Source organism: Durio zibethinus, chromosome 12 (genome assembly GCF_047325235.1).
Source record: "Durio zibethinus cultivar Kanyao isolate XHJ-2024 chromosome 12, ASM4732523v1, whole genome shotgun sequence".
NCBI classification, from domain to species: domain Eukaryota; kingdom Viridiplantae; phylum Streptophyta; class Magnoliopsida; order Malvales; family Malvaceae; genus Durio; species Durio zibethinus.
In genome coordinates this window covers 518684-531494 of record NC_143173.1, presented here as the reverse complement: position 1 = coordinate 531494, position 12811 = coordinate 518684, and positions in this window count along the sequence as shown.

Below are 12811 nucleotides of genomic sequence, written 5' to 3'. Positions count from 1 at the left end.
GATGATACAAAATATCTAAAGACCTATATTACCATTTACTATAAAAAAATGACTGCTCATACTTATAATGAAAATCTACTAATGCATGTATTTCAAGACAATTTTATTGGTTTTGCTACTATATGGTATGTCCAATTGATAGGATCTGCATTAAATCTTGACATATCATAGATCTAGCTATTGATTGTTTTTTTTTACAGAATTTGAAAAAAAAAAGTAATTGAATCATTCAAAAAATATATCTAGCGGTGAAGAGACATAGCTATTCAAGTTCAACCTCCTCTAATTGAGAAATAGATCATAGTATTATTTGTGAGTATTTTAAAATCTTCATATTATGAAGAAATGATCGGGAATGCAACAAAAATTTCATTGACATAGTGATCTCGGGCAAAATCATTAAGAATGCCATTAAAAATAGCAATTAGAACCATTAGTGGCAATCTATTGCCTAATTATAATGTTAATACTTTGAGTAAGGATTGAGAGCGAGTTTTATCCAAAAAGGCTTGGTGAGTTTCAATGAATCAAGGGGGTCAGATATCAATAAAAATCATTCATTTGATCACATGAAGGCATAATTTTGATAAGGATAAGATAATTAAGGTTGGTTGAAAGTTGCTTGTCATTTTGAAATTTCTTTTAAAGTAATGTTAGGACTTTTTTTTTATGTAATAAGATTTCATTTTTTATCATTTTAATAAAAGATGGGTTAATGCATTTCATTACATTTTCTTTTTCATCCAAGCTATTATTTCATGCTTTGTTATTTCTCATATCTTTTAATTCTTATTCTTAAATTTCAAATGATAAATGTTTAGACAATGATAACAATAATTTTAAGATTTAATTTTGAAAACTTATTCACATTGATAAAGTTTAATTTGTAAAGATTATTTGAGCAAAAAAAATAAGCTGCTAGCAGATATGAAATAGATATTTCTTGAAGATATATAATCCTTTATAATAATCCATAAGTCTGTCTTTATTCAATAAGATGATTTTCAAAAAAAGCATTCAAGTTATTGATGAAAAATGATCGTTTTTTTTACCATTCATAAAACCATCTATTACTACCCTTTTTAAGCCTATTATGATTTTTTCTTAGAAGAACCACAATCAAGGATCATCCTCTATACTATGGGACAAAATTTGAAAGAACTTAATTAAAAAAAGAAATAGATAAAATATCACAAAAGGTTTAAAGATTAAAACAAAACTAAGGAAAAGAAAAACCCCTTACAAGGAAAAAAGAAAAAGAAAAATGAATGCCATAAATGAGTTGGGACAAAGTAATAAAATCCTTTTGGGAGGAATAAGATGAATGAACAAAGAAAAACATAGTGAAATGATGTGGAATGGGGAAAATGTCAAATTACATCAAATGATGAGAAATGATCTTTTAGTTTTGAACTCTTTAAACATATATTTTGAGCCTATTTTATCCATTTCTTTCATGACCCCTCACCATAGCCTATATTATAACCTTCAAAAGTATATTTTGATCATATGTAAATGCTCGAATTGAATGATCATATGTTAGGTTAAGGCATACTTGTGATGGAATAATGGAATCATACTATGTTGTTTTAAAGATTGATGTGTGGGAGATATCAATAATGGATGAAAAAAAAATATAAAAAAATAAAAAAATATAAAATAAGAGAAAATGAAGACTCAAATTGAAAACCTAAAAAGATAATTTGGGTAGAAAAATATTTGAGCTGAAGTTGGATGGACAGTTCAAATATATGAAAGATCAAAGCTATCTGAAGATCCTTCAAAGTTGGGGCAAAGTTCAATAGGCTCAAAATGATTTTAAAAATCAATAATGAGTTTTTTAAAAAGAATTTGGATTAATATTAAGAATTGTCTAAGTATGCATTGTTTGGACATTGTGGTACCATTCAATACCATTTATAGCAATATGTTTTGAATTTGTTTTTTTGCCTATTTATTTTTGTATCAGACTCATTATTGTATTAATTATCTTTCTCTCAATTCACCTTGTAGTCTTTTATTTTTGTATTCTCAGAATAAATTGAAAAAATATATGATTGTATTATATTTGTCATGATTTAAAATGATAATTAATTAATGATAAAATTCATAGAATATTCACGCATTCCTTTAAAAAAAATTCATGATGATAGAGACAAAAAAATTAAGAAATGATGGATAAATATGGTGATGTATTGGTCGACAAAACCTATGAGTTGTGATCAAATGATGAAAATAATATAGATCATTGATATAATTTATTTTGAAATGGCTAGTGCTGAGAAGCTAAAAAAGAAAATATGATATGGTGGATCTTGAAAACCATATTACTACAATTGATTAAAATTTTATGATATTAATATTAGTGACATTTGTATTATATGCATTGTGTTTGCTTTGTTATTTAAACAATATATGTATATAATTTGGTGAATATTTAAATCTTGGCTAGCCATGCATTTGCCTCATTTAGTGAACATTTGAATCATGGCTTAAAGTATGGTATTTGCATTATTGTGAGAATTTAGATTATTGCATTTGTATTATTAAGAAAGCATTTACGTCATTATCATGACATTCATTACATATAAAATTTTGACTTTGATGAAAGGTTAAGAATTTTCATAACAAAAAATTTTAAACTTTTTGAGAAAAGCTTTTTAAGATAAGGTTAGAAATCCTCAAATTGAAAAATGTTTTATGAAGACAACATTTAAAATTCTAAAGTTATGAAGCCTTTTAAAAGAGAATTTTAATGATGAGAATCTTTGTCTTTAAGAAGTTTTGAATGAGAATATTTATCTTTGAGTTTTAAACATGAATCTTGAGAATTTGTGTGAATCTTCAAAGTTTTTTTGAATTCAAATCTTTAAAGAATCGAAAGTGAATCACCAAAAATTTTTGAATGAGAAGCTTTAAAATTTTGGATGTGAACCCCTAAATTTTTTGAATGAGAACCTTTGAATTTAGATGTAAAACTCTAAAATTTATCAAATGTGAATCTTTGGACTTGGTTGAGAACTAAGTCAATTTGTTCAAAGTTGGAAGAGTTCAAGATCTAAAAGAAAGAGTCTTGAAAACTTAAGTGCCATGATTGAAAAGAAACTAATTAATTGACATTTTTTATAGCATGCATTACATTTAAAAATATCTAGTGCATCAATTTAGGAAGCAAGGATAGTTAAACTTACATGAAAAAGATAGATATGAAAACTTTCCAATGAAAGAATTTTAAATTCTCATTTGAAAAAAGAAAACCTCTGAGGTAAGATTCTGATCTTAAAAAATGATATTTCACAATATTATGAATGATTTATAAGACCTTCGATCATAATCTCTTATAATTTCTTTTGATGATCTATAAGACCTCTAGACATGATTGTCGATGGGCCTTATTTATTTTTTAAAAGTTATTGAGCCTCTACTTAAATGAGCTTTATTTATTTTTCAAAGTCATTAAGCCTTTGCTTAAATAAGCCTTATTTATTTTTCAAAGTTATTAAGCTTCTATTTAGAGAAGTTTTATTTATTTTTTTAAAATCATTGAGCTCTGTTTAGAGAAGTTTTATTTTTTAAAGTCATTGAATCTCTACTTAGAAGAGCTTTTATTTACTTTTTCAAAGTTTTTAAGCCTTGTTAAGAGGGGCTTTTCTGTTTTTCAAAGTGTTAAACCTTTGGTTATAGGAGTTTTTATGTTATTCAAAAAGTTTGAGTATGCTTAAAAAGAAAAAAAAAGAAGTAAACGTGTTAAATTGATTCCTGATTAGATGTTTGCGTCTTTGCACAATTTTTATTTCATAGAAAGTGCACAAAAATGGGCAACTGTAGACTCCCCAATCGTTTGGGGTTCTAATTGTTTTTGTTAATAAAAATAAAAATACAAAGCAAAAAAGTTAAAAAAATAAAGTGGTTGAGTGTGTGTGAAATTATTTGATTGGATTGTAAAATTTAAGTTGAATTGTAAAGTTTGAGTTAGATTTAAAGTTTGAAGTTAAAATTTAAAGAAAATTGAAATTCTTTTCTAGTTTAGGGCTTTTATCATTTAAGCCCTATAAATATAGACTCACATCAAATAGCAAAATACACAAAGAGATTAGTAGATAAATCAGCAGATTATCAAAGAAAAAATTAGTAGAAAAATAAAAAAATCGGTGCAAAATCGTTATAAAAATTTGAAAGAGTTTTCTTTTTTTTTGGTTTTTGGAAAAATCTAAAAAAATTTTAGATTCTGACGAAATTTTTTAGTTTTCGATAAAATTTGCAATTTTCGATGAAGATTCCAGTGAAGATTGAAGTTTTCAGTGAGTTTTCTAGTTTTTTATGAAGTTTTCGATGAACGTTGAATTTTTTGATAAAATTCTTAGAGTTCGACGAGCAATTCTAAAACATGGCGATTGGCATTCATGGCTTCTAGAAAGAGAGTGAGAGAAAAAAAAAGATGAGAGAGAGGAAAAAGGAAAAATCCGAGGAAAGAAAAAATTTAGTCTTTTATACTTCTGTTAAATGGCCCCACTTTAATGTTTAACTTAGCCTAATATCCATACGTTTCTATTCAAGTTGACCCGACCTGTAGCATTGATCAGTCCTTTGACCTGTGTCCCCAACCTCGACTGGAGCTGTGTCGTTCCGGCAGCCTCCTTACTTACAACTAAACCTGCCAACCGTTGAAGCCGAGCCATTCATGTTTTATTTTTTTTTTAATTTATTTACTTTATTTTTTTATTTATTTTTAAAGTATTTTTACATGATTAAATTTTAGAAAAATTGAAGAAAAAATTAAAAAAATTTAAGAATAAATAATAATTATCCAATAACGAAATTTTTAGAAACTGCAAAAGGTTAATTTCTATAAAATTTCTAGGTGAAATTTTTTTTTAAATTTGTCTCAAATAGTGAAATAATTTAGATAAAATTTTAATAGTAATAATTAATATTTATTTTTAATTTTAAAAAAATATATAAAAAATATAAATTTAATAAAAAATTTTGGAATCTAAATACTAATTACCCAATGATGAGATTATTAGAAATTTTAAATGATAAATTTTGTAAGAAATCTTTAGGTGAAAAATTTCTTTAAATTTGTCCCAAATGATGAAATAATGTAAATAAAATTTCAATAAAAGTAATTATATTTTTTTCTGAATAAAAATGTTAACAATATAGCTTAGAAATTTCGGTTACAAGTATTTGACAATTAGAATCTTAAAAATTTAAAATGGTAAATTTTTTAAGAAATCTTTAGGTGAGAAATTTATTTAAATTTGTCTCAAATAGTGAAAGAATTTAAATGAAACTTAAAAAAAGTAATTATCATGTTATTTTCTTTCCATAGATAAAAAAAATTCTAAATGAACCTAAATGGTGAAAAACTTTGAAATAAAAAAAAAATTATAAATAAGCCCAAAAGGTAAAAAATTTAGAAATAAAAATAAATCTCGATGATGAAATTCTTAGTAATCATAAATGGTTGATTATCTAAAATCTTTTTATGTGATAAGATATTTTTAATTTTGGCTCAAATAATGGATGAATTAGATATATTTTCAATAAAAAAACAAAAATAAAATATGATTAAATTTTTTTCTGACAACAGAACATCTTCAAAAAAATAAATGAGATTCTTGAATATTCTTGAGGTAAAAATGTATTTTTAAGAATTTTATCACATTAATGGAGAATCTTAAAAGTTATTTCTAATATTCAATATTAAAATTTAAAACCATAAAATCAAGACCTTAGGATAATTTAAAATAAAATAGTATTATCCTTTAGATGGATATTCGAGGTGTTATAATTTTTTTCATATGTAATCAAACTTTCGAATTTGATTATGAAGTAGATCAGAACCTATTTTTTTAGAGATCTTTAATCAAGCTTAAGAGCTCATTCAAAAGATAGATTCATTAAGTGGTCAATCACACATAATTAAAAAAGATTGATAGTAATTTATCTTATTAAATCTAATTATAAATTTATAAATTTATATATTATGACAAATATTATATGATATTCATTGTTATTTTTAATCTTATCAGCATTGTTATATGATTATATGACATCCCATTTCAACGAGTCTTGGAATCTTATTTTTACATTGTTAATGAACCAATATAATAATCTCCAATACAAAGGCCATCATACCTCAAATGATTGTTATTTGAAAGAATTTGGCACAGCAAATAATGCAAGGTGGGATACACACACCGACCATGCAAACCTTTTTTTACTTTATTTCATTATTCACTCTTTTCCTTTTGTCTCCATGAATCTTTTTGACAAGCTATCAAACTTCCCCGTCTGTTCAATAAGTTATTTTTTCCATTATGAAAAAAAAAAGAAGATAAATTAGAAGTAAAAAGAAAAAAGAAACAAAGTGTCACTATCACATGCTTCCTTCAATTTAAACCAAAAAAAAAAAAAAAAAAGGTGATTAAAAAAACCAAAATTTTTGTACTAGTATTATTATTTTGTCAAATCAAACTCAACAGTTTGATTTTTTATTTTTGAATTTGGTAGGATGTCTTTAGATTTCTTTTTTGCAACTTTAATTAATCTTTATTGTCAGCATTATGTACTTTTTTTTCATCAATGAGTATTAATTTTCACAAAAAATTCAAATGAGAAAAAGAAATCATATAATCATTATATATATATATATTTTTTTTTTTTTTCACTTCGATGCTTATTAATTGTTATATTTTAATGATCACGTTAATAATAATTTTACCACATTATCATAATTTATATATCAAGAAAAATAGTTACCTGAATTAAAAAAAAAAAAAAGTCCAATTTGACGGTCCAAACTTTCAAATTAAAATCCCTCAAAGTGATCAAACTAAAGTTTTGACTAAATATATAGATTGACTGGTTGATGATTCGCAACTTAAAGTCATCAAATTGATATGTTGACTATTAGTTAAAGTTTTCATACTATAATCTTAATTAAACCAAAACAGTTTCTCCCAAATGAACCTTTCTCTTTAATCAACCCTCTAAAGGAAGAATTTCTTCTTTTTTTTTAATTTTTTCCACAATATAGTGCATGAAGGATCCAAGGTAATCATTCATTTGCAGGCCAATTAAAACCAATGGTTAATGCTTGTTGATGACCTTTTTTTTTATTATTTTTATATTTCTTGCTTCTCGGGTCAGATGGTAAAAGGTAAGTGATTTTAGTAAGAGCCTTTAGCAAAGCATTGGATCGAGAGACAAGAGAATCTTTGAGTTCTGCTTCAAAGTAGCTTTTTCACAACTAGCTTTGCAATATCTATTAGAGGCCAAAAGTTACTTCATTTTATTTTCACAAAAGAAAGTTGATGGGGGGGATTTTTTTTTTTAAAAGGATTTTTGAAATAAAAGCGGGCAAGTGAAAGCTCATTGTCAACTTAAGCTCTATCCAGATGAACAGCGAGATTAATTATGTGTGATTGAAAATAGTAAGAAAAATTACTATAGTTGTCATTTAAAAAAGTTATTGTAATTACGATTGAAAAAAAAATAATAAAAAATTTATACTAATTTGATTTTAATAGAATTAACGTTTAAATTTAATTGATGGTGTAATAAATTTAATCATATCGCACTGAAGTGCAATGAAATCTAAATTGGAACTTAATAAATTTATAAGGATCTATCATTAAGTATTTTAGGATTTATTTTCATGATCGATGAAAAAAAATTTAAATTTAGTCTTAAAATAACATAATGATATGATAAAATCTATTTTTACTTACCACACCAATGAAGAATTACTCATCTTATTCATCAAAAATCTCTTTTTGTCACTAAACCACGTCGAGGGGCATAATTAATAGTATTAGGCAAGGGCTTAGTTAAGGTCAATCTTATTTTATTATTTTTTTATCTTGTAACTCTTATATCTGAAAATCATAGTTCGGACTATATGTGATGTATGTTTGCCTTCTTCACTCCTAGACAAGGCTTGATTAATTAAGACAAGTGACATATTTGTGATGTTTTTGAAGTTCATCTAACTTAAACACTTTCCCTTTATAATTACCATAGGTTAGCTGCCACTTGTTTTAAATTTTTTTTCTCTTTTCTTTTCCTTTTAATTTTTTTTTAATTGCATGAGCTAATCTACATAAATAGGACATATTAAAGAAACTTTAATTAAAGCTAAACAAAATTTGCAAGGCCCTAGTAATCAAAGTGTTGATAAAAAGATGACATACAAAAAGGAAAAAGCAAAATAGGATTAGTGGATTTGTCAACACGTTAATCTTTATAGACATTAGGTAGGTAGAAGAAATCCCAATCAAATTACTATTGTTAAGTGATTAATTATAAATTTGGGGGTAGATTGATTAATTTATTAATACATAATTTTTTATGCAAATTTAAAATGCATTATTTGCATCGGATGAATTTTGGATATGACTTTGAAAATGTCAATAAAACTTACATGAAGTTTTTAAGGTGAAATTTGTATAATTCTTTTTTAAAAATTATTTAATGAAAACTTTAATAAACAAATCTAAATTGATATATTGATAAAATTAAATATGAAAATCAATATTATGTAAAAAAATTATTAAAAATGTTATTTATAATTCAAATTTAATCGACACTTATTTAAAGATAAAAATTCTATTAACATTTTTACTAAAAATATTTATTTAAAAATATATATCAAAATTTATTAAAAATTTTTCAAATTTTGCACACTTAATTTATGTAATGAGATTTTTCAATCTTTGGCTTTGATTTTTTATTTTATTTTTGATTTAATCATTTTTAATAGAAAACTTCACAAATTTTACCTAAAGAATTTCATTTAAGTCTTTCCCTGAAAATATTTAGAATTATCTATTTTTTTTACCAACTTGTTAATAAGATTAAAATGATATTTTTAAAAAATGACAATTAAGGTAGTCTTTTTTTAATTTCGTAAAAATAATATATTAAATATAATTTATTTTTAAAATAATATTTTAATTAATTTTTACCAGTGTCTATAAGCACAAATTGAGGAAACCTTTTTAATGTGGATTTCAATATTGTTAAATTGAAAAGGCTAAAAATAAAATAAAAATTAAAGCAAAAGAAGAGAGAACAATTGATATATTGGGCCATCAGATTGCCCACAAGATTGTGATAAAAAAGGGGACTGAAATGATGTATTGAAGTTAAGAAAACCCTATGGTTCAATAAATAAATGAAAAAAATTATATATGCTTTTTATGTTGGCAAATAATAATAAAATAAATGCTTTCCTATGCAGAGACCATTATCAAAAAAGATCTTTTCCATTTGCTATATCTTTTATTTGAGATTAGCCACTGACAAAGCAAAGATAAACTCAATGTCTATATCATTAATTTATGGTAATTAAATATTTCAAAATAATAATAATAATAATAATAATATAATTAGCCGTAAGTTACTCAATCATCAATTGGATTAATTATGTTTGACAAAGATATGACACAAAAATTCACTTTAAAATAACCATAGGAAACATGTTAATATCAAATTACTTCTAACTAATTTTATCTTCCTTGTATATGTATTTGTTTGTACAACTTATTAAATACCAAAAGTTAGTATGTCACCTTATTCTAAGTTAAACTTTTGAAATAATCAATTGTTCAACGTAACACATTGTTAATTTTATTTCGAGTCAAAAGTTTTCAAATGCTTTGTTGACCTTTTGAGCTCAACAAAAATTTTTAAAAAAAAAGGCGTATATGTTAAGTTATATGAAACTTAATTATTATCTTAACGTGATTGTTTTTATGCAAAATTAATATGTAGATCGAGGTGATATAATCTTGTTTCATTATCTTCCTTTTAATATAATGAAAATCTACAATAACTATAAGTGAATATAATTCTCTCATTAAAAATAAATCATTATAAATTTCATGTGCTCTTTATATTTTACTAATTATATTGTTAGAAGTATTTTTTGGTTCGAAGTGTAAATTGATTTTTTTTTTTATTAGAGATTGTCAGTAGATAATTAAAGATATTTTCGACCTTTGAAGCTACTTGACATGTTCAATGTCACATCAACTCGATTATATCATTATATTGTCTCACAAACCCCTCATCTTTTATTTATAAACAAAGTCATTCAAATACTATCTATTTAATTTTATTTTTTCTTATATTCTTATTTTTTTGTTTTTATGATCTATCTAATCCTAACTTTTTATTCGAGTGTCGAAATACGAATATAAAATATATATTTATTTTTATCTTAACCCTTTTTCTGTCCTTGTGATTTGAAAACTTTTACTCTAAACTCGGAGCTTGACAGCATCATATACATATTCCTTGATATCATGCCCTAATTGTATCACGCAATTGAAGGGTCTTTGTCAGTCTTTAAACATATCATTATTGTATATATTCCAACACATATAATCACTTTGTATGTGTATTTATCATGGACATGATAATTGCAGCCAGCTTCGAAGATGTAGCCATGCAGACAAGTCCCATCACCTTCACCCAATATGCATACATGTTTTAATTAGTCACGTACGTTAGAAAGCCAGAGGGGAAACAGAAAAGGTTTGATAGATAAGTAATTAAGAGCCATTGGAACTTTTTCATTGAAACGGGAGAGCACAAGGAAAGTGACGGAGCTAAGCTTGGACTTTCAACTATATATGTTTTTTCTCATAGTACAGTCTTAGTTGCTTATCGATCTAACACCTGAGATTCTGTCTCTAAAGTACAATCCTATTTTCACTTTCATGCAATATTGGAGAATCAGCTTTCAAAGATACTATGGTATGATGCATATATGGTTTTAAACTTTCCACTAATGAACTAAAAATTTTATTTTGTTAAGTGATTAGGGTTTTTGACTTTTACTTTGTCCATTTTTTTAATTCATTTAGATAAGAGTGATAATGATTCAAATCAAATTGAATTTGATTTAGTTTTTTGGGATAATATATAATATTATAAATTTTTAAAATTTGAATTGATTTTCTCTTAAATTTAATTTTATCTAAACAAAATTTTATTAGTTCGATTCAATTCATTGATTTTTAAAATTTAATTTTTTGTTTTTATATATAATTTTAATATAATTTTTAATATTTTTAAATAGATTTATATATAAAATAATTATTTTTATTTTATAAAAATTTAATATATATAAACTAATAAAATTATATAATTTGATTTGTTTTAATTTTTTTTTATTTTTTACATCTTTATTTGAAATTTGATTCAAATTTAATATATACATTTAATATTTAAACTTAATTCTAACCGAATAAGAAAAAAATCGATTCGAACTAAACTAAACACTACAATTTTGAATCGATTTTTGGATTTCTTAATTTTTTTTTCTTATTCTTACATTCAGGGATATTTATGTACGTCGAACAATAATACAATTTATGAAAAATTATTTTTTTTATAATCTTTCAATGAATTTGAATTCAGATAATAAAAAGAAGAGTACATTTTTATTACCACTTAATTTTTATTAAAATGAGCTAATATTGTTAGTACAAAGAAAAATCACATGTTTAATTAATCAAATTTTGATTTTTGTGAGAAACATTACTAAAATGAAAATTTTTTTGTCCAACGTTCTAGTTGGAATTTGATAGATTATTAATTGGATTTCTGTACTATATATGCATATATAATATTTATTTATTACTTTTAACTTTTTTTTGTAATTTTAAAAGAAAAAGTATAAAAATATAATTTAGATATAAAAATAAAACAACATTTTAAAGAATTAATAATTACAACTATGAGTTTAATTTTAAAAAAATAATTAAATAGATCTAATAATTTAAAATATGATATAATAACATAATATAAATATAACATAAAAATAAAATATAAAAATAATATGATTTAAAATTTTAATAATAATTATATATAAATTTAATATAATCAAAAAATATATTTTATATTTTTATATCGATACAAATTATAATACATAATTTTTATATAAAATATAATATTAATATATAAATTTTAATATTTTATATAACATAAACAATCTAATTTACAACTAAACAACCTATAAATTTTGCTAGGACATGTACAGGAAATGACTATTGATCAGAACCTTGGGAGACAGATTTTCTTGCAGGCCAATTTAAGTATAGATTAATAATAAATCATAATAATTTTTGTTATGTCCCTCTCATTTCTTCTTTTTCGTAATTTTTTTAATAAAAAAGTTATCTATGAAAAATATTTTCATGGCTGATTATGACACATCGCCATCACATCATCATTCAACATAGTCATGAAAGGACCAATTTACCCCTACTTTTCTGCAAAATATTGGAAATACCCTTGGGAGATCTGCACCTTGGGAAGTACCCGTAGGTGCACGTGAACGTGAGAATTTTTGCATTATTGTCGGGTCCTTTTCGAGAAGGATTCGATCAGTGAACCCGTGACGGGTGAGGCTATTTTCGTCACTTCACCAGCTCACGGCGGCTGCAAGTTTAGTGGCTGATGGCTGTTTGGTAGTTTCGGGTCAAAAGCAGGGGCGTTTCGGGAATAAAGTTGCTTTTGTAGAATTTTCACCGGAAAACGACAAAGGCCTCAATTTGAAGCTCTTGTCCGCCAGCAATGTTTGAAACAAACGCGTTTGGGAGGGCTCTTTAACAAATGAAATGTCTATAATACCCCCAATCAGGGACGGATCCAGTTACTGAAATCCTGAAAATTAAATTTAACTATTAGTAAGTTTTTCAAATTTTTAATGATTTTTGTATTTTACCCCACTAAAATATTAAAAAAATAAGTAAAATTATTAAAAATAAGTCCAAATTTTCTTTTTTTGGGT